Genomic DNA, 23,427 nt, shown 5'->3' on the forward strand with positions numbered 1-23,427 from the left:
ACACTTTGAAAAGATCTTCATGCTTCATGATTCAAACAGGCTTAAAGGCCAACCACCATCAAAAGGATTTTTGATACAAGCGATCATAAAAGGCCTACGGGCTAAGATACTTTGAGTTCGAGTTCGAAATAATCACTCACTCAATTATTAAAGCATAAGGGCTAACTTACTTTGAATTAGAGCAATCGCTCACTCGGTCATAAAAAGCTTACGAGCTAAGATACTTTGAGTTTGAGTTCAAAACAATCACTTACTCAATTATTAAAACCTAAGGGCTATCTTACTTCGAGTTCGAGAAATCGTTCACTCGGTCATAAAAAGACTACGGGCTAAGATACTTTGAGTTCGAGTTCGAAACAATCACTCACTCAATTATAAAAGCCTAAGGGCTATCTTACTTCGAGTTTGAGCAATCGCTCACTCGTTCATAAAAAGCCTACGGACTAAGATACTTTGAGTTCGAGTTCGAAACAATCGCTCACTTAATTATTAAAGCCTAAGGGCTATCTTACTTCGAGTTCAAGCAATCGCTCACTCAGTCATAAAATGCCTACCGGCTAAGATACTTTGAGTTCGAGTGCGAAACAATCACTCACTCAATTATTAAAGCCTAAGGGCTATCTTATTTCAAGTTCGAGCAATCGCTCACTCGGTCATAAAAAGCCTACGGGCTAAGATACTTTGAATTCGAGTTTGAAACAATCACTCACTCAATTATTAAAGACAAAGGGCTATCTTACTTCGAGTTCGAACAATCGCTCACTCGGTCATAAAAAGCCTACGGGCTAAGATACTTTGAGTTCGAGTTCGAAACAATCGCTCACTCAATTATTAAAGCCTAAGGGCTATTTTACTTTGAGCTTTATCAATCACTCACTCAACTATTAAAGCCTAAAGTCTCTCTTGCTTCGAGTTCGAGCAATCATTCACTCGATACAGATAGTCCCCTCGTTTCACAGGATGAATATGGTAAGAAGCGATATGATTTTCAAGGGCTCGATCGGATTATAAGCTGACGTTTTCACTGGGCTCGATCATGATGTCTGTGATAGTTGTCCCGTCAATTTAGTCTTTCAAGGTATTGAATGCATGTCAGATGGTGGATGACCACCGCTGATACTGAACCTCCACGATATAAACCTATAAATAGCCCTTCCATTTATCATTTACCACTTTTACATCTTCAACCTCCCAAATTTTCTTACTTTTTCTGCCTCTTTTTCGCCGCTTGTAGAGCCACCTTCGTCAGCGTTTGGCACCATCAACCTTTCATCTTCCTTTGATTTTCTTTTTCTTAAATCAATGGCAAAAACTTCAAAAATCATACCTCGAAGGAGAAAGCTTCCTCTTCACGGTCGTCCGGCGACAAGGCGCCAGTGGAGCCGCCTCCCCACAAGTATGTTTCTGGCTTGTGTACTCTAAAGATCGATTTTAAGGTTGAAAATCCTTCGTCGGTTCCGGGTCGATGTGAGAATGTGTTGATGTACATGTGCTCGATAACAGCGGGCCATCTTGAGGCTGTGAGGAAAGATTGCAACTGGGGTTCCGAGGTTGTGTTGCAAATTCCCTCTCCCGAAGAGAGCATCATCACTCATATGGAGGGTTTTTAAGTGTTTATACTTACCCCTTCACGTTGGGTCCCGTCGTCCCAGTGATCAATGATTTTTGCAAAAGATATTAGATCACACTCGGTTCGATTCATCCTTCTCTATGGCGCATAGTATTCTTACTTCGCTTCATCTTTGAGAAGTCTAGGGGGTTGGATTTTACCCTAAATCACCTCATATGATTGTATCGGCCTCAAATCTTTTGAGAACTAATCAGGCTCCATCGTCGGGCAACAAAAGCTTTAACATCGAGCATCGACGAAAACAAGGATTGGGGTTGGATGGGCCTTTATATTCGGGTGAGGCCCCGTGACCTTATCCTGGAAGAGAAGATGTCGTTCCCCGAGGAATGGAATTTCGACCGTAAGTGATTTTCATATGGTGTTGATTTTTGTATCTTTCTCTGATTCAATATGATATCTCCCTCTGATATACAACTGCCCCTTGGATGCCACAAGCGGTACCTGACCTCGAGGATTGGGTTCGGAAGTTAGCCTCGACTTCCTCTTATGCCGAGCGCGCTTGGCGTGATTTGGCAAAAGGTAGGTTGGAGGACAAGAATCACAGTAAGGGTCACTTCTCATGTTTTTCGAAACGTTATTTATGCTCCATTCGTTACTGACTACCTTTCATGCAGGCGTAACCAAGGATGTTGTTTTGAGGCCTTCGAGTGGTGAAGAAGGAACCAAGTCCCTGGTCACAAAATCGGGGAAAGATAAAAAGCGAAAAGCTATCTCTCGGTCAGAGGACCTCAAGCCCAAAACTCAAAGGGTGAGAGGAAGGCAATCGCTCTTTCGACTGACTCGGTCCAACGACTGAGAAAAGAAGAAGAAGAAGAAGAAGAAGAAGAAGAAGAAGAAGAAGAAGAAGAAGAAGAAGATGCTTTGGCTTTGGTTGTCCGATCCGCGAAGGCTATTGAGGTTGCCAGACCTTCTGAGCCGATGACGGCTACACCGGTCGGGGTCGGTTACGATACCCCGAGTCTCAATCAGAGCGTCCCACGCAATTCACTCGGAACCATGATAGTGGGTCATTTGCCTTCTCTTCCGACCTTTTCTGCGGAGGCGTTAAAGGAAGCTCGAGAATTGAAGACCCCCGATATGGGCGGAGGCTCGAGTGTAGGAGATCCTTTTCAGGATTGCTTTACTGGAGTCGGTGATGCCTTCGATATTAGTGAAGCTTCTCTTCTCCTAGAAGAGGCCCAACGTTTCATTTCTCGGGTAATGATTTTACTGCGCTTGGTTTCTTCATTTTTTTCTAAACCTGACTTGTGTTTTTTCCCTTCTATGTAGGCCATTAGCAAGTTTTGAGCCGACCTCAGCCAGTATGAAGTCGAGCTTCATAAGGTCTCGAGGTAGAGAGATGCTTTGCGGCTTCTTTGCGGCCAAAAGGACGAGGTTATAAGGGGCCTCCAAGCTGATTTGGATGAGGCTCGTAAAGAAGAGGCCGAACTAGATAAGTAGGTGAGCCTCATTCTGTTAATGTATGGGTTCGACCCCCACTGTGGAAGCTAACCCTTCGTTATCTCAGCTGCAGCAAAAGGTTGAAAAGATCGGGTTTCTTCGGGAAGAAGTCGATCAAATCAAGGCAGAATGTGATCAGGGGAAGGAGACTATCGACGATCTGGCTGCAAAAAAAGAAACTATCTTGGCCAAATTATCATCGACCGATGTTCAGCTTCGAAGGGTCAAGCAAAAAGGTTCGTCTCAGGCCAAGAGGATCGAGGAGCTTGAAACAAGGCTTGTTGAGGCCAAGGCGGAGATAAAGTCTTCGAAAGTCATGGCAGACAAGTCTATTGCTGTGTATCGAGCCGATGGCGAGGCTGCTCAAATGGAGGCAAAAGAGGCAGCGGATACTGCTGACACTCGTGCACATTGGGTTGCCGAACTTGCTAAGTGTCGATCTCAGAGGGAGACCCTCTAGGAGATACACGCTCAAGGTTTCGATTTTGCTGAAGAGATAAAAAGGGCCAAAGAACTCGAAGCTGATGTTGAAGCCTTGGCTTCTGATGGCGACGACGATGATGATGATGATGATGGTAGCAAGAGCGGGCCCGATAATGGGGGGGGGGAGCCCGGTGGAGAAGAGACCGCTCTCGATGATAACTCAAAAGCTTAGCCCTTAGCTTCTATGTTGCATTTATTCATGTAAACAATCTTTGTATATTTATACTAATATCTTTTTCTATTACTGACTTGCTTATGCTTTCTTGCCTTGTGAAGATTTTATTCATGCATTGCGAATGTTTTTATAAGGATTTAGACAATTTTATCGAATTCGGCCTTAATAGCCTTGATGGCCGAGTGAGTGTTTGCTCGAACGTGAAATAAAAGTAGCCCATAGGCTTAGTAGTCAAGTGAACGTTTCAAACTAAAATTAAGTAGGTCGTAGGTGTATTGGTCCAGTGGGTGCTTGATCGAACTCGAAATAAAAGTGGCCCATAGGCTTAGCAGTCGAGTGAATGATTCAAACTCGAACTTAAAGTTTCGTAGCCCGTAGGCTTTTCATGATCGAGTGAGTGATTGCTCGAACTCAAAGCACGATAGCCCTTGGGCTTTAATAATTGAGTGAGTGATTGCTCAAACTCGAAGTAAGATAGCCCTTAGGCTTTAATAATTGAGTGAGCGATTGTTTCGAACTCGAACTCAAAGTATCTTAGCCCGGAGGCTTTTTATGACCGAGTGAGCAATTGTTCAAACTCAAAGTAAGATAGCCCTTAGGCTTTAATAATTGAGTCAGTGATTGTTTTGAACTTGAACTCAAAGTATCTTAGCCCGTAGGCTTTTTATGACCGAGTGAGCGATTGAACTCGAAGTAAGATAGCCCTTAGGCTTTAATAATTGAGTGAGTGATTGTTTTGAACTCGAACTCAAAGTATCTTAGCCCGTAGGCTTTTTATGACCGAGTGAGCGATTGCTCGAACTTGAAGTAAGATATCCCTTAGGCTTTAATAATTGAGTGAGTGATTGTTTTGAACTCGAACTCAAAGTATCTTAGCCCGGAGGCTTTTTATGACCGAGTGAGCAATTGTTCAAACTCAAAGTAAGATAGCCCTTAGGCTTTAATAATTGAGTCAGTGATTGTTTTGAACTTGAACTCAAAGTATCTTAGCCCGTAGGCTTTTTATGACCGAGTGAGCGATTGAACTCGAAGTAAGATAGCCCTTAGGCTTTAATAATTGAGTGAGTGATTGTTTTGAACTCGAACTCAAAGTATCTTAGCCCGTAGGTTTTTTATGACCGAGTGAGCGATTGCTCGAACTTGAAGTAAGATATCCCTTAGGCTTTAATAATTGAGTGAGTGATTGTTTTGAACTTGAACTCAAAGTATCTTAGCCCGTAGGCTTTTTATGACCGAGTGGGCGATTGAACTCGAAGTAAGATAGCCCTTAGGCTTTACTAATTGAGTGAGTGATAGTTTCGAACTCGAACTTAAAGTATCTTAACCCGTATGCTTTTTATGACTGAGTGAGCGATTTCTCGAACTTGAAGTAAGATAGCCCTTAGGCTTTAATAATTGAGTGAGTGATTGTTTCGAACTCGAACTCAAAGTATCTTAGCACGTAGGCCTTTTATGATCGCTTGTATCAAAAATCCTTTTGATGGTGGTTGGCCTTTAAGCCTGTTTGAATCATGAAGCAGGAATATCTTTTCAAAGTGTGAGATATCTGAAAAAGAAGAAGCCTCCTTTATAAGTCAGTATACATGTGTTTGTATCTTGTGCCAGAGTTCGAGCAAAACTAAGTGGGCATGGTTTATTTTGACCATTTGGCCCTTACACGTTTCTCTATCGAGACCCTGTTCGACATGAATTTGATTATGAAACAACTTTCTTCTGACGAACTTGATTTATTATAGTGGTAGCCCCCCAGCTTTCTAGGTTGATTACGAAGGAGCCTCAGATACTATTGATTTGTCCCCGGGTAGCACATAGTTGTTGTCTCGTTAAAAACCTTACCGGAAAAACCCATTTGGGATAAAAATCCGAACTTAATGGAAAAAGAGTACAACGCGTGCTTTGAAACCAGAGGTCTTTATGTTTTTTGTTGAATTCCTGCAATGAGTTAGCGTCGAATATACGTATATGGATGATAGAGAAGAGAAAATCATACCTTAACAATAATATCGTTTGAGAAGCGATATGTTCCAATTGTTTGGTAATGCTTTTCCATCCATTGTTCCAAGTTTATAAGACCATTTCCCGACTATACCGATGACTTGATAGGGTCCTTCCCAATTTGGGCTGAGTTTTCCTTCATTAAGATCTCGAGTGTTGACGGTGACCTTCTTTAGGACCAAGTCCCCGGTCTTGAAATGGCGGAGGTTGGTTCTTCTGTTGTAGTACCTTTCGATTCGTTGTTTTTGTGCAGCCATTCGAACCAGTGCCACTTCTCGTTTTTCATCTAATAATTCAAGTCTAGTATTCATTGCCTCGTAGTTCGATTCTTCCGATGTATGTCAGAACCTTGCGCTTGGTTCCCCGACTTCGATCGAAAATAAAGCTTCGGAGCCATACACTAAGGAAAATGGAGTCGCTCCTGTACTGGATTTAGATGTTGTCCAATATGCCCAAAGGACTTCGGGCAAAATTTCTCTCCACTTTCCTTTAGCTTCATTCAATCTTTACTTTATATTTTGGATGATAATCTTGTTCGTTGATTCGGCCTGTCCGTTCCCACTAGGATGATATGGTGTTGACAATATCCTTTTTATTTTATGATCTTCCAGAAATTTTGTCACTTTGTCGCCGATAAATTTCTTACCATTGTCACATGTTATTTCTGCTGGTATACCAAATCTACACACGATGTGATCCCAAATGAAATTTGTAACCTCTTTCGCTCTTACTTTTTCGAACGCATGTGCTTCAACCCATTTAGAGAAATAGTCAGTCATAAACAAAATGAATTTAGCTTTACCTGGGGTCGATGGTAGAGTGCCGAGGATATCCATTCCCCATTTCATGAATGGCCGTGGAGAAATGACTGAATGAAGCTGCTCTCTGAGTTGATGGATCATTGGTGCAAACCTTTGGCATTTATCGCATTTTCGAACGAACTCCTTAGTGTCCTTTTCCATGATATCCTAGTAGTATCTTGCTCTGATGATTTTTGCAAATTAGTGGTTCGGCGCCGGAGTGGTTTCCACAGGTGCCTTCATGGACCTCCCGTAAAACATAATCGGTTGCCCCTGGTCCCAAGCATATTGCCAGTAGTCCGTCGAACGTCCTTCTGTACAATGTTCCATCTTCAACCAACGTGAATCGAGCAGCCTTGGTTCGTAGAACCGTCGATTCTTTAGAGTTCGATGGGAGTATTCTGTTATTTAAGTATTCAATATACTTATTCCTCCAATCCCACGTTAAGCTTGTGGAATTTATCTCGGCATTCCCTCCCTCGATTATAGATCTCGAAAGTTGAACGACAGTCCTTCAGTCGATCTTATCTTCTTCGACTGACGACCCCAGATCTGCGAGTGCGTCGGCCTCACTGTTTTGTTCTTGAGGCACATGTTGTAGGGTCAATTCTTTGAAACGGTGTAGAGTTACCTATAGTTTGTCCAAATACCTCCGCATCCTATCTTTTCGAACTTCGAAAGTTTTGTTCACTTGGTTCACCACTACCAAAGAGTCACATTTGGCTTCAACGACTTCTGTTCCCAAGCTCTTAGCTAGCTCGAGATCTGTAATCATGGCCTCGTACTCGGCCTCATTGTTAGTTAATCTAGTAGTTTTGATGGATTGCCTAATAATGCCACCTGTGGGATGTTTTAATACGATGCCAAGCCTGGAACCCTTCACATTTGAAGCACCATCTGTGTAGAGGGTCCAAACCCCCGACGATGTACCTGATTTTAACAAGAGTTCCCTTTCAACTTCGGGTGCGAGGGTTGGTGAGAAATCGGCTAGGAAATCTGCTAAAATTTGGGACTTGATGGCCGTTCGAGGTTGATATTCAATATCGTACCCACTGAGTTTGACGGCCCATTTTTTTCAGTCGGCCCGATAATTCGGGTTTGTGTAAAATGTTTCGAAGTGGGCAAGTTGTTAAAACGCATACGGGGTGACATTGAAAGTATGGACCTAACTTTCTAGAGGCACTTATCAATGCAAGCGCCAATTTCTCTAAGTGTGGGTATCTAGTTTCTGCCGCTCCTAAGGTCCGACTTACATAATAAATAGGAAAATGTGTACCTTGCTCTTCTCGAACTAGGACACCACTTACTGCGATTTTCGATACCGCAAAGTATAAGTAAAGCTTCTCATCTGCCTTCAGAGTGTGCAGCAATGGTGGGCTCGATAGGTACCGTTTCAGTTGTTCAAGTTCTTTGTTGGCATTCTGGGGTCCATGTGAAATCATTCTTCTGTTTTAGCAGAGAGAAGAATTTGTGACTTCGATCTGACGACCTTGAAATGAATCGTCCTAAGGCAGCTATCCGTCCTGTTAGCCTTTGCACTGCTTTCACACTATCGACGACGGTGATGTCTTCGATGGCTTTGATTTTGTCGGGGTTGATCTCGATCCCTCGATCTGACACCATAAACCCGAGGAACTTATATGATCCAACCTCGAAAGTACATATCTCGGGGTTGAGCTTCATCTTGTATTTCCTTAAAACTTTGAACGTTTCCTGCAAATAAGTCAAATGGTCCTCTGCGCGCAGGACTTAACTAGCATGTCATCAATGTCGTAGCCCCTGCGTTTTATAGCCCGAATGGCATTACATTATAGCAATAAGTTCCATACTTAGTGACAAATGAAGTTTTTTCTTGGTCCTCCAGGGTTCATGCTAATTTGATTGTACCCGGAATAGGCGTCGAGAAAAGTGAGGATCTCGTGGCCGACTGTGGCATTGATCAAGCGATCGATGCTAGGCAGTGGAAAAGAATCTTTGGGGCATGCTTTGTTTAGATCTTTATAATCTACACACATGCTAAGTTTGTTCCCCTTTTTTGGTTACTACAACCACATTGGCTAACCATTCGGGATATTTTACTTCCCTAATTAACCGTATTTTGAGAAGTTTAGTTACCTCATCTCTTACAAATGTGTGTTTTACCTCGGATTGAGGTCTTCTTTTTTTCCTCACCGGTTTGAACCTAGGGTCCAAATTCAGCTGGTGCGTTGTTATCGATGGTGGAATCCCTGTCATGACGAAATCGGACCAAGCAAAACAATCTATGTTATCAATAAGAAATTGAATAAGTTTTTCCTGAGTTCGTGGGTCAACCCCATTCCCAGGTATAGCTTTCTCTCGGGCAGATGTTCGATTAATATAACCTGCTCTAGTTCTTCAATCGTCGACTTGGTGGCGTCGGAGTCGTCAAGGATGATGAGAGCTCGAGGTGTCGGAAACCCTTCCTCGTCATCTTCTATTTCCTACTTCACCGATTCGGTCGAGACTGGTTGCTGTGATTGCTATTTGGTTTCTCGCCTATCTTTTGTGCTTGATATGAGGCTGATAACGTTGGTATCAGTGTTATCTCATAGACCGCAAACATTTTCTTCGCAGCATGTTGCTCCCCGTATATTGTTTTTACGCCGTCCGACGTAGGAAATTTCATCACTTGGTGTAAAGTCGAAGGCATTGCCCTCATATTGTGGATCCATGGTCTTCCGAGTAGGGCATTGTACCTCATATCGCCTTCGATTACATGGAACTTGGTGTTTTGGATGGTCCCACCCACATTTACGGGTAGAATAATTTCTCTTTTAGTTGTTTCACTGACCATATTGAAGTCGTTTAAGACCCGAGCTACGGGGACGACTTGATTCTATAAACCGAGCTTCTCTACTACCCAAGATCGGATGACATTTGCAGGGCTACCTGGATCCACTAAGACACGCTTAACTTGAACTTTATTTAATAGGATATAAATTACCGGAGCGTCATTGTGAGGTTGAGAGATACCCTCGGCTTCTTCAATTCCGAATGATAAAGTGCCCTCGGGTATGTAGCCTCGAGTTCATTTTTCCCTTGTGGCCGGTATCTTTCCGTATTTGAGCACGGGTCCCTGTGGAGTATCGACACCACCGATGATCATATGAATGATATGCAGAGGTTCCTCTTGTTTATCTTTTTCATTGGCTTCCCTTTCTCTAAAGTGATTCTTGGCTCGGTCAATGAGGAACTCTCGAAGGTGGCCCTCATTGAATAGACGGGCTACCTCTTCTCTTAATTGTCTGCAATCCTCGGTCCTATGGCCATGCGTACCATGATACTTGCACATCGAATTCGGGTTCCTTTGGGAAGGGTCGGTGATAACGAGCCTTGATGCTATCAGTTGGTTTGCATGGGTCTGGGCCACCTAGTATCTTTAATTGTTCGGATCGTCGATAAAATCCCCGATGCGTCGATGCTGAAATTGTACTCTGATACCCGAGGTGCCTCTATAGGATCGGCATATTTATCAAATCCACTCTTGCTCATAAGTCCCCGAAATTTCTGTCCTCGATCACTCCTTCGATTGTTCCGAGCGGCATTGTGCGTTGAACCGTTGTTTATTCTATCGGCGACGTACGGTTGATATCGGTCTCTGTTTGACCTTTGATCTATGTCGATGTCCCTCTGGTTTTTAATAGCTGTCCTATTCTGATGCATGGATCCGAAAGGAGCTCCCAATTGGTCGTCTTCGACCCTAATTTTTGACTGATATCGGTTGTGTACATCCGTCCAAGTTGTTGCTGGATACTCGATCAAATTTTGCTTCAGCTGACATGATGCTATTGAACTTTGCTCGTTCAACCCTTGGGTGAAAGCTTGGATGGACCAGTCATCTGTGACCGGTGGCAATTCCATGCGTTCCATTTGAAATCGAGACACGAACTCCCTCAGCATTTCACTACTCCTTTGGTTTACTTTGAAAAGGTTCGATTTCCTTGTTGCAATCTTTATGGCACCAGCATGTTCCTTTACAAACGAATCCGCTAACATGGCGAAAGAATCGATGGAATTTGGTGGCAGATTATGATACCAAATCATCGCTCCCTTCGAGAGGGTCTCTCCGAATTTTTCAATAACCCGGATTCGATCTCATCGTCTTCCAAAACGTTACCCTTGATGGCACACGGGTAAGAGGTGACGTGTTCGTTGGGATCGGATGTACCGTTATATTTGGGAATTTCGGGCATACGGAATATGTTGGGGATTGGTTTTGGGGCTGCGCTCGAGGGAGTATGAAAATTTTCGAATCCAGTCCTTTTATCATTGGCGGAGCTCTCAGATCTGATCGACTCTGGAATTATATGTTTCTACTTTTTTATTGTTGGCTTCGACTCGTTTTGTGAGTTCCTCGAGCAATTTAATTATTTTGGAAGTGGTCCCCGATTCTTGCTCGTTCGACTTTACTATGGCTGGCTCCGTTCTGTGGGTGATTTCTCGAAGAGGATGGGGCTCCGGCCTGCTTTGTATCTGAGTTTGGCTCTGCAGCTGAGCTATCACAATTTTCTAGGCTTGTAACATCTCGAAGATCATCCGTAAGCTGACTCCGATCTCCTCCACGTTATGGGTGTCTCGAGTTACGGATCGAGTACCGCCCTGAATGCCTTTTTCGGTTCGGAACGTTGGTTCGCCTCAAGAGCCAATTGTGAAATGGCATCTAGCAGTACTTAGACTAGGATTTTAGGTACTTCGATTCGAGCTTCAGTGACATCGTTAAGTGGCCTTTCGGATATAGTTAAATTTATAAGTAGTTCTAAGGATATGTGATATATCGTGACATAAATCGTACGTAGAAGTGGAAAAGTTTAGATTCTTGGCTATAAAAACGGGATATAAATTATTGAACAAGAAGAGGGAGTATGCTGAGTAAAACAAGCTCAAGAGATTTATTATTCAATAAGAGAAGTAGTCTTTTGTTACAATGTGTGGACCTTCCCTATGCTTACAAGGATTCCCCCTTTATAGTAGAGAGATCTTACTTTATTTATAATAATAATAAATATATAGTGGAGAACGCATGATGAATTGTCTCTTCCTTGATTACCTCCAAGATTCTCTCCCCTAGTGCGGTTGTAACGGCTCTTGTCTGCGAGCTCGATACTGGCTCGAGCTCGGTATTGGGTCGAGCCCTCGGCCTTGGTTCGATTTTGACATTCGGGGTTAGTGTCAATCGGTCTGTGCGTCTCCGACAACCTTCACGTTGCCTTGCGGTTCGATTTAAGCATGGGCTCGATAATGATACCGAGTCCATTCCTCATCGGTCTTGGAGCTCGAAGCTTGTTTGTACTATTTTTAAAACTCGTCTCGAAGTCTCACTTTGGTCGCTTACCATTCGAACTCGATCAAACGTATGAAGGCCGAAATCTATTTCGATCGTATCAGAAAAATTGACTTTCAAAATCCAAAAAAAAAATATTTGTTGAGTGAGGAGGAGAAAGAGAAGTAGAAGTGTATAGGGTAAAATATGCTATGACACATGGCCGTCCAAAAAAGGGACACATGGAACCCAAGACAAGAGGATGGCCAAAGACAAAGGCAATTATTTCGATTGTCACCGGAAAGAATAACGCTCATAAAGATGTGATAAATGTTCTTCGCCCGGTAGCATTTAATAGAGAATATTCAATGGCATTAAGAGAGATTACCCCTTACAGGGAATTTGGCATTTATGTTCACCATTACATTTTCATCAATGACCCTCATAATTGACATTAAAGAAGGGCACGATCCTAGGACATCCTTCCTTAGACATAGCTATAAATAGTGAGCTCATTTATCATTGTAAGGGGACATGAATTTTCTGGCAAACTTACGCCACATTCTATACAAAATTTAATACAGTTTTATCTTCTTGCTTTTTGATTTCATTGTTGTTGTACCCGGATATCCTGTTCCCGAAATTGTTGCTTCTGCTATTTCGTCTACATCATAAGGCTAAGTATTGCATAATTCTTTGATTATTTTATTATTTCAGGATCAAATTAATTCACTTGTCTATAAACCACGTATAAATTTAACTGTACCATTATATGGGTAAAACATTTAGTGCCCACCGTGGGGCCTAGAGAGCTGTGCAATTAAATTGATCCTTGACGTTTTTACTAACGTGTTTTGATTCTTTTGTCTTAGAAAAAAATCATAAGAAATGGAAGATAACATTGTTAACAACACGCATAACCCCGAGATTCGAGAGGATCAGCCTCATTTCGAGGACTCAATCAGTGACACCTACAATGAGGGGAATGGCGCCACACCGGTGCATGACAGACAATATCCTCGACATGTTCGGGAGACAACTCACGATAATGTTGATGAGGAACATGTCATTGATGCGGTAAGGGTCTTGCAAGAGCAACTAACGATCATTCTAGGCCACCTCACGCGATAGGATAAGGTTATGACAAAGTTGAAACAGGCGATGTCGGGAGCCTCAAGTAATGCAAACAGACGATATATGATTCCTTCCGATGCTCCCACGAATCAAATAACACAGAGGGTCGACAACACACTCCCAGGGGTGAAATTGGTTTTGATTGGGCCGGGGGAGCGGATACGGCCTCAATAACGGGAGTAATCCTTTCAAGAATTAACTTTTACATTTTATGCGGGAATTGAATGCCCGCATGGACCATATCCCTGGCGCGTCACCAGTTCTGAAAGGTCCGGACTCAAAAAAGTATACTCAATTGCCATACAAACCAAGTGTGACACCAGAGTTAATCCTGAAGTGGTTCAAAATGCCTGAAGTGACAAAGTATGACGGAAATTTAGACCCCCAGGAGCATATTATCACCTACACAATGGTGGTGAAGGGAAATGATTTAGCTCCTCACGAAATTGAATTTGTGTTTCCAAAGAAATTTGGAGAAATCCTCACGATGGGGGCCTTGACATGGTACTCATTGTTACCCGAGCATTACATAGACTCTTTTGAAATGCTCGCGAACTCTTTCATCAAGGCTCATGCCGGGGCCAGAAAAGTACAGGCCCGAAAGGTCGTCATATTCAGGATTGCGCAAAGAGAGTCCAAGCTGCTACGAGAGTTCATTACCCGATTCCAGAAGGAGAGAATGTTGCTCCTGGTTGTCCCGAATGAATGGGCGGCTGAAGCATTCACCAAGGGATTGAATCCGAGGAGTTCATACGTTTCTCGGAAATTGAAGGAAAGCCTGCTCAAGTTGCAAGAAACGACCTGAGCGGATGTCCATAATCGAAACGAATCAAAAATAAGGATCAAAGATGATCAGGTTGGTTTTCCATCATCGACCAAAGGACGAGAAAAGAATAGGGAAAAATCAAAGGATGATTATGACATGGACAGACAAACTTCGAGGGGACGGTTTTTTCCCTACGAACGGACTGAAGGCCACAATAGAAGTTTTCGGACAACGGACATGTTCGTCGTTGACAGGAGCACTGATTGCGGTCAGAACAATCGATCATTGCAGGATAAAGAAGCGTCAGGGTCACGGGATCCTTCTTACTCCAAATTATCGGAATACAACTTCAACGTTAGTATAGTGGAATTGGTGTCGGCCATGAGAAACATCAAAGAAGCACGATTTCCGAAACCTATAAGATCTGATCCCACCCAGAGGGATCCCAACTTGTGGTGTGAATACAACGGGACGAATGGCCACTAGATAAGGGACTGTCGACACCTCCGGGAAGAAGTGGCAACATTATTAAAGAATGGTCACCTTAGAGAGTTCTTAAGTGGCCGAGCTAAGAACAATTATGGTCGTAAACGGAACAACGCGAAACCCTCGAAAGCAGGAGAAGATCTCCCGTGGCAAATAATAAACATAATCTTCGGAGGGAACGGGATTAACGGGGTCACCTTTTCAGCAGCAAAGAAGATGAAAGCATCAATAACTCATGGAAAAAGGCTTCGGGAAGACGATATCACTTTTACAAAGGAGGACGTCGACATATTACTGCTACTAACCAACAACGTACTGGTAATTTCTTTAAATGTGCTAGATTTTAAGATTAAACGTGTTCTAACGGATCCAGGAAGTTCGGTTAATATCATACAATGGAGAGTATTAGAGAAATCTAATCTCACCGGAAGCATTATTCTGGCCACAAAGTTCCTCGCCGGACTCAACCTCGCAAGTGTGACAACCCGGAGAAAACTTTTATTAATCATGAACGTCGAAGGAGTAATGAAAAAAACTCTTTTCAAAGTGGTAGATGGTGATATGGGATACAATATCATTCTGGGAAGGCCATTGTTTCACGGTATAAAAGTTGTACCATCAACATATCATAGTTTCCAACGCCCGAAGGAATTAAGCAGATAAGGGGTGATCAACCGGCGGCAAGGGAGATGAATGCAATTTCGGTCTCTAGTAGCAAAGGAAAGGAACATATGGCACAGCAATTACATGGATCGACACCTACTCCCGAACTAGATGAAGTTAGACCGGGTGTGGAGGCGTCGAAATATTTTCAGGTGCTGAGATATTTCCAAGTTCCAGAAGAGACGGATGCAACGAAGTCCACATCGGAAAAGCTGGAGCAAGTGGCATTGTTCGAAGAATTCCTAGAAAGGAAATTTCACTTGGGAGCAACACTGCACCTAGAACTTAGGTCTGACTTTATTAAATTCCTTAACTCTAACGCCGATTGTTTTGCATGGTCACATGAGGATATGACAGGTATCCTGATAAAGGTAGCCGTACACAAGTTAAGCTTGGATCCCAACGTACCTCCGGATGTCTGTACACAAGTTAATCAACCGTTAGAAGCCTTCAGAGGGAATTATAGTAATTCCCGCCAAAAAGGTATTTCTACCAACTTCTCGGTAACACAAAGTTATGTCATCAGAAAGTAGGGAGACTATCTGTATAAGGTAAAATATGCTATGACATGTGGCCATCCAAAAAAAGGACACATGGAACCCAAGACAGGGGGAATGGCAAAAGACCGAAAGCAACTATTTCGTTTGTCATCGAAAAGAATAACGCTTATAAAGATGTGATAAATGCTCTTCGCCTGGTAGCATTTAATAGAGAATATTCCATGGCATTAAGAGTGATTACCCATTATAGAGAATTTGGCATTTATGTTTACCGTTACATCTTCATCAATGACCCTCATAATTGACATTAAAGAAGGGCACGATCCTAGGACTTCTTGTTAGAGATATATTAGATATGCCCTAGATCCAATCTCATATTTGATGATTTGAACATATTTTTGTGAATGTTATTTGATATAAAAATATATGGCATTTGATATTCGTTTATCATAATTATTATTAATTACTTGATTAATTTAATAAGGTCCATGATTAAATTTTAAGACTTGACATCATGATGGAGATCATGATAATGAGAGTAAAGTCTCTTACAATTTAATCTAAATCTTGTTCTTGATCGTAGGATTATTAATTTGAACATTAGTAATCAAGTTAGATCAATATTTATGTGATCATCTTTATGGGATAAAGATTAGTTGATCTCATTAACTAAATAACATAAATAGATGATGCATATAGAGATATGATCATTGAACTGATTCATTGGATAATTCCTAATTATTAGAATTATCATAAACTGCCAATATGATATTCTCTTCAAGAATGTGATGTAAGAGTTTTCTTTGACCTGATATCATCATAGTAATTGACAAGTTATTTATTGTGCTTTGATACTAGACACCTATGGCCATAGGGCGATAGTTGAAAAGATATTGGAAACGATTAAATACTTGTAGAATTAGTGATTGATCAAGATGGAATCTGTCAACTCTTGGTAATGAGTTTAATCTCCATGTTGTCATAAATTATAACCGACCAAATTAACACCTTGGCCATGGCGATTGAATGAAAGAAGAAAAGTGAAAGAAGAAAAGAGTTTCTTAGGTCATTCAATGGTCGATTATTTTTTACATGAACACATAGTCGGCCGCCTATTAGGATTTGACAGTTGAACCATATCCTAGGGTGACCCAGAGCTATAAGGACAGACGGAATTAATAAATTATTCTTCTACGGTTTCTTGAGAGTAAATTGTATACTTCATGCTATCCGGTCGTTAAGCAGTGTTGCTAGACGCCGCCCTTGATTAGTATATTGATGTGATCAATTTACTACCGGTTTAATATTGAACCTATGGAGTCGCACACTAACGAGTGTTCTGATCTTTGCTAAAGGATTAATTACTTTATTATTTGATAATTAAATTAAAGAATTTAATTAGTCAAATAAATTTAGTTATTAGTCCAAATAAAATATTATTATATTCTTTGCTAGCACAGAGGATATAATTAATATTATGGACAAGTTGAAGTTTTCTATTTTAAATAGGAAAATTAAATTACATCTCTTGGTTGATATAAATCACACACACATACTCACTTGATAATTATAATTAATATTTGTAAAATTCAATTTAGAATTGAATTCCATAAATGAGTTACATGTTTTTATTTTATAATGTTGACTAATTTGTAGAATTCAATTTAGAATTCAATTTAGAATTGAATTCCATAAATGAGTTACATGTTTTTATTTTAAAAGTATGACCAAATTGTAGAATTCAATTTAGAATTGAATTCCATAAATGAGTAAGTAAATAGTCAACACAAAGCCAAGATAGCAAATACTAGTACAAGAAAATTATTTCATGTTCTTCTACCTTTGAGTTGAGATTTTTGAGAAAAATTTTGACAAAACATTTTCATTCAATTTGTTCGCGGGATTTCATTGATCAAAGAGTTGATAGCAAGGATCAATCTCGCTGTGGATACGCACAATCGACGAAATTTAAAACGAGACTCTCTTCACTAGGTACGTCTTAGATCTGATCTTTGACATGTAAAATAAATTTTTAAACACGAAAAGATCTGCCTAGGATTGTTATTGTCTTCCGCTGCGTGTTATGAACACCTTTATGCAATCCTACAGTGGTATCAGAGCCGTGGTTTATTGTGTCTAAAGTTTATTTACGAAATATTTTAAGATTATATTTGAAGAGTTCAAACCATAATACATGTGTCTTGTGCAATAGTCAAATTGTTTGAATGCATATGGATTGATATTATTTTATTGTGAATAAAATATGTATTCATATAAGTTAAACTATTGAGATAGTCCGTAACTTGAATTTGAAATTTCGTTCAAGATACGACGGTAATCTATAATAGGTTATTTGATTATACAATTATTTTAATTGTTATTAGTTTATGAGATATAAATTAATAATAATGTTCTATCATTAATTATTTTATGTGACATATAAGATAAACATGTTAGAAGATGTTGAATTTTATTTTTATGTCACGTGCTTGTTCATTAAATAATTTTGAATTATTTATTACATATGATGTAAATTAATTTAGGACTAAGCATGTAGACAACTTGAACTAAATTCACATTCTTTAAAAGATTTGATCTTTGTGTTATTAAAAATTATTTTAGTAACAATTCCCTCTAACTAAAATTTGAGTTCTTAAATAATAAAATATAAGATATTTTATTGTAAAGCTATCCATCAAAATAAATAATTTTATTTATTTCTTGTTTATGAGGACCGATTAGACAATCAGGAGACTTATAGTTCGAGAATATGTTAAAATTATTTATTGCATTAGATATATGTATTGGAAGAATTATTTAATTTTACACTAGACGCCTGGACTACCCGGGGGTATAAAATTTAATAAGTTCTTTGCTTTCATGATGGTTGAACTCAACTATGCCAATAGGATCGACCTGACTACCAGGAGACTATTTGACATAGAGCTATTTAAAGAAATTGTATAGGGATACAATTGGTAAGAGTACCTACCTTTAAAATATACGTGAGAAACGACTTGATATCCAAGGGGCTCATACATATTGTTAAAGGATTTCTTTACTCCACTAAAGGAAATAGAGATTTCTTAAACTATAATGAGGGTAAATAGTTTAAAATAATTAGTGGGAATATCATTTAGATAAAAGTTCATGTCTTTATGAAATATATGTAAATATGTTCTTATATTATTACCTTTTCCTTTCCATATTTTAGATTTCTCAATATGTCTGTTATATCACTGCGTGAAATACTTGAGACGACCAAACTTTGATGACTGGTATAGAAATTTGAGAATTGTTCTCATGCATGAAAATCTCATTGATGTGATCGATAATCCTGCAAAGATAATCCCAACAGAGAATGATGTTCAAGGCACCAAGGTTTATCAGAAACACTTGGAAGAATGCCTTGCTTTTAAATGCATCATTCTCGCTTCTATGAGTTCTGAACTCCAGAGGAAATATTAGACTATGGATCCAACTGTAATCATTGAATATGTTAAGAAGGTGGTTGATACACGGTTGGACATTGAAAACTCTCTAGTTGGACCCCTTGTCAATCATGCGATTGTTCTTACTGAAGAATATGAGAATTTGGGGTACAAGCTTGGAAAAGAGATTTCTAAAGATTTGATCTTACAAACAGTATATGATGCCGAATGTTTTCACTGTAAGAAGAAAGAGCATTGGAAGAGAAACTGCAAAGAGTATCTTACAACTCTAAAGGACAAGAAACAAGGTGAGACATTAGTGAATTTTTTTTCAAGGTTTCTTTAGCTACTACTAACTCTTCACTATGGGTATTAGATACTGGCAGTGGTTATAACATCTGCAATATGTTGCAAGGGTTCAAGATAAGTAGGAGACTAAAGAAAGAAGAAGTTAATCTATAAGTTGGAAATGGTGCAAAATTTGCGGCCATAGCTGTAGGATCAATTTCTTTAATAATGCCTTAGGGCAAAGTACTTATGTTAGATGATTGTTATTATATTCCTAAATTTGTTTGGAACATAATTTCAGCTTCTATGTTAGACAAGTGTGGGTTTCGCATTAACATAGGCAATGATATTTGCTCTATTTATTATGGTGATAATTTATATGTGAATGGCTATCTCCAACATGATGTTTATGTCTTACCTAATGTGAATGCTAATTCAATTATGCATGTTTCAAGTCTTAAGAGGAAAAGAGATGATCAAGTAAATCATACATACATTTGGCATTGTAGACTTGGTAATATAGGGGTCATATAGGAGAGAAAATAATTAACAAGTTGTACAAGGAAGGGTGCCTTGACAAATATGATTTTGAATCATATCCAACTTATGAATCTTGTCTCAAAGAAAAAATGACCAAATCTCCATTTACTGAAAATGGAGAAAGAGCTACTGAATTATTGGGACTAATTCATACAAATGTTTGTGGGCCCATGGAAATTCAAGCTAGAGGTGGATATTCTTACTTTATCACCTTCACTGATGATATGTCAAAATATAGATTTGTTATCTTATGAAATACAAATCTGAATCTTTTGAAATGTTCAAAAGGTTCCGTAGTGAAGTTGAGAAATAGATTGGTAAAAGTATTAAAGTACTAAGGTCTGATAGAGATGGAGAATATCTTAGTGAAAATTTTACTAGGTATCTCAAAGAGAATGAGATTCTCTCACAGTGGACACCTCCAGGAATACCACAACACAATGGTGTGTCTGAAAGGAGAAACCGAACCTTATTAGATATGGTGAGATCCAGATGGGGTTCACTGATCTTCCAATAAATTTATGGGGATATGCTTTGGAAACAGTAACATACTTACTTAATAAACTCCCACTAAGTCAGTCTCTACAACACTATATGAGATATGAAAAGGACGTAAGCCTAATCTTAAGCATATTAATGTTTGGGGTTTTCCAGCTTATGTTAAGAGATTTCAATCTAATCTCAAGATCTGATAAGTGTAGGTTCATTGGGTATCCCAAAGAAACAATGGGATATTATTTTTTTCACCCTTCTGACTATTAAGTGTTTGTGGCTAGAGGAGCAACCTTTTTGGAAAGGGAATTTCTTTATGGAAGGAAATTATAGTGGAGAAATAGAACTTGATGAAGTTCAAGAAACTAATGAATCAACACAAAATCAAGATTATGAGACACAAGTTGAAGAACCTTTATTGGATGTTTTGAAGTTGACAAGAAAGTTGACATCTTCAACGGTTGAAGTTTAAGAATTAAATGTAGTTCAAGAACAGGTTAATGAACCAGTTCCAATTCAAATTGAACAACAACCAAATCCAGCACAAGGTGAATAAGTTGTACAAGCACCTCTTAGAATGTCTACACGAGAACGTCATGTACCAACTAGATTAAATATAATGGTACAAGATGATGTATCAAATGAGGTTGATCATAATGATAATGACCCTAAGACCTATGAAGAGGCTATATAAAGTTCTGATTATGAGAAATGGCAAAAGGCCATGGAATCTGAAATGGAACCCATGAAGGAAAATAAAGTATGGACTTTAGTTGAACCTTCAAAGGATATAAAACTTATAGGTTGTAAATGGGTTTTTAAGAAAAAGATTGGAGCAGACGGAAAGGTGGAGACCTACAAAGCCCGTCTTATTGCCAAGGGATATCGTCATAAAGAAGGAGTCGACTATGACGAGACTTTCTCTCCCATGGCAATGCTCAAATCAATTCGGATTTTGCTTGCTATAGCAGCCTACTATGATTATGAAATATGGCAAATGGATGTGAAAACAGCTTTCGTTAATGGTGAGCTAGAAGAGGATGTGTACATGACACAACTTGAAGGTTTCACATCTCCGTCTGATCATAATAAAATTTGCAAGCTACAAAGATCCATTTATGGACTAAAGCAAGCTTTTCGAAGTTGGAATATTCGCTTTAACAAGACAATTGAAAAGTTCAATTTTGTTAAATGCAAAGAAGAACCTTGTGTGTACAAAAGAGTTAGTGGGAACACAATTATATTCTTAATACTTTATGTTGATGATATATTGCTCATAGGAAATGATATACCGGCATTGCAAAGTACCAAGATTTGGCTATCTGAACAGTTCTCCATGAAAAACTTGGGAGAAGCAGCTTATATATAGGGAATAAAGATCTATAGAAATAGATATAGGAAGCTGCTTGGGCTTTCCCAATCCTTGTACATTGATAGCATCTTAAATAGATCTAGTGAAGACCATTCTTAAGTACTTAAGAAGGTCTAAAGACCAATTCCTCATTTATGGAGATTCTGAGTTGAAATTTGAATGTTATATTGATGCAAGTTTCTCTTCAGATAGAGATGATAGCAAATCTATTTCTGGTTATGTATTCACCTTAAATGGTGGTGCAGTGAGTTGGAAAAGTTCCAAACAAGCTACAGTAGCTGATTCAATGACTGAAATAAAATATATAGCAGCTAGTGAAGCTGCTAAGGAAGTTGTATGGAAGAAAAAGTTCTTAAATGAACTTGGTGTGGTTTCTTCAATAGAAGGTGCAGTTCCATTATTGTGTGACAATACTGGAGCCATTGCTCAAGCAAAAGAACCAAGATCACACCAAAAATCCAAACACGTCCTGCGAAGGTATCACTTGATAAGAGAGATCATTCAACGTGGAGACGTAGAAATTCAAAAGGTTGATGGAAAGGAAAATGCTGCAGACCCATTCACTAAAGCACTTGGAGCAAAGGAGTTTGACAAGCACAAATGGAAATTGGGAATGAAGTACAAGAGCAATTGACTCTAGTGCAAGTGGGAGATTGTTAGGGATATATTAGATATGCCCTAGATCCAATCTCATATTTAATGATTTGAACATATTTTTGTGAATGTTATTTGATATAAAAATATATGGCATTTGATATTCGTTTATCATAGTTATTTTTAATTTCTTGATTAATTTAATAAGGTCCTTGATTAAATTTTGAGACTTGTCATCATGATGGAGATCATGATAATGAGAGTAAAATCTCTTACAATTTAATCTAAATTTTGTTCTTGATCGTAGGATTATTAATTTGGACATCAGTAATCCGATTAGATCAATATTTATGTGATCGTCTTTATGGGATAAAGATTAGTTGATCTCATTAACTAAATAACATAAATAGATGATGCATATAGAGATATGATCATTGAACTGATTCATTGGATAACTCCTAATTATTAGAATTACCATAAACTGCCAATATGATATTCTCTTCAAGAATGTGATGTAAGAGTTTTCTTTGACCTGATATCATCATAGTAATTGACAAGTTATTTATTGTGCTTTGATACTAGACACCTATGGCCATAAGGCGATAGTTGAAAAGATATTGGAAACGATTAAATACTTGTAGAATTAGTGATTGATCAAGATGGAATCTGTCAACTCTTGGTAATGAGTTTAATCTCCATGTTGTCATAAATTATAACCGACCAAATTAAGACCTTGGCCATGGCGATTGAATGAAAGAAGAAAAGAGTTTCTTAGGTCATTTAATGGTCGATTATTGTTTACATGAACACATAGTCGGTCGCCTATTAGGATTTGACAGTTGAACCATATCCTAGGGTGACCCAGAGCTATAAGGACAGAAGGAATTAATACATTATTCTTCTACGGTTTCTTGAGAGTAAATTGTATACTTCATGCTATCCGGTCGTTAAGGAGTGTTGCTAGACGCCGCCCTTGATTAGTATATTGATGTGATCAATTTACTACCGGTTTAGTATTGAACCTATGGGGTCGCACACTAGCGAGTGTTCTAATCTTTGCTAAAGGATTAATTACTTTATTATTTGATAATTAAATTAAAGAATTTAATTAGTCAAATAAATTTAGTTATTGGTCCAAATAAAATATTATTATAGTCTTTGCTAGCACAGAGGATATAATTAATATTGTGGACAAGCTGAAGTTTTTTATTTTAAATAAAAAAATTAAATTACATCTCTTGGTTGATATATATATATATATATATATATATATGTTGATATATGTATATATATGAGATATATATGCACTTGGTAATTATAATTAATATTTGTAGAATTCAATTTAGAATTGAATTCC

This window comes from Nicotiana tabacum, chromosome 17 (genome assembly GCF_000715075.1).
Source record: "Nicotiana tabacum cultivar K326 chromosome 17, ASM71507v2, whole genome shotgun sequence".
NCBI lineage: Eukaryota > Viridiplantae > Streptophyta > Magnoliopsida > Solanales > Solanaceae > Nicotiana > Nicotiana tabacum.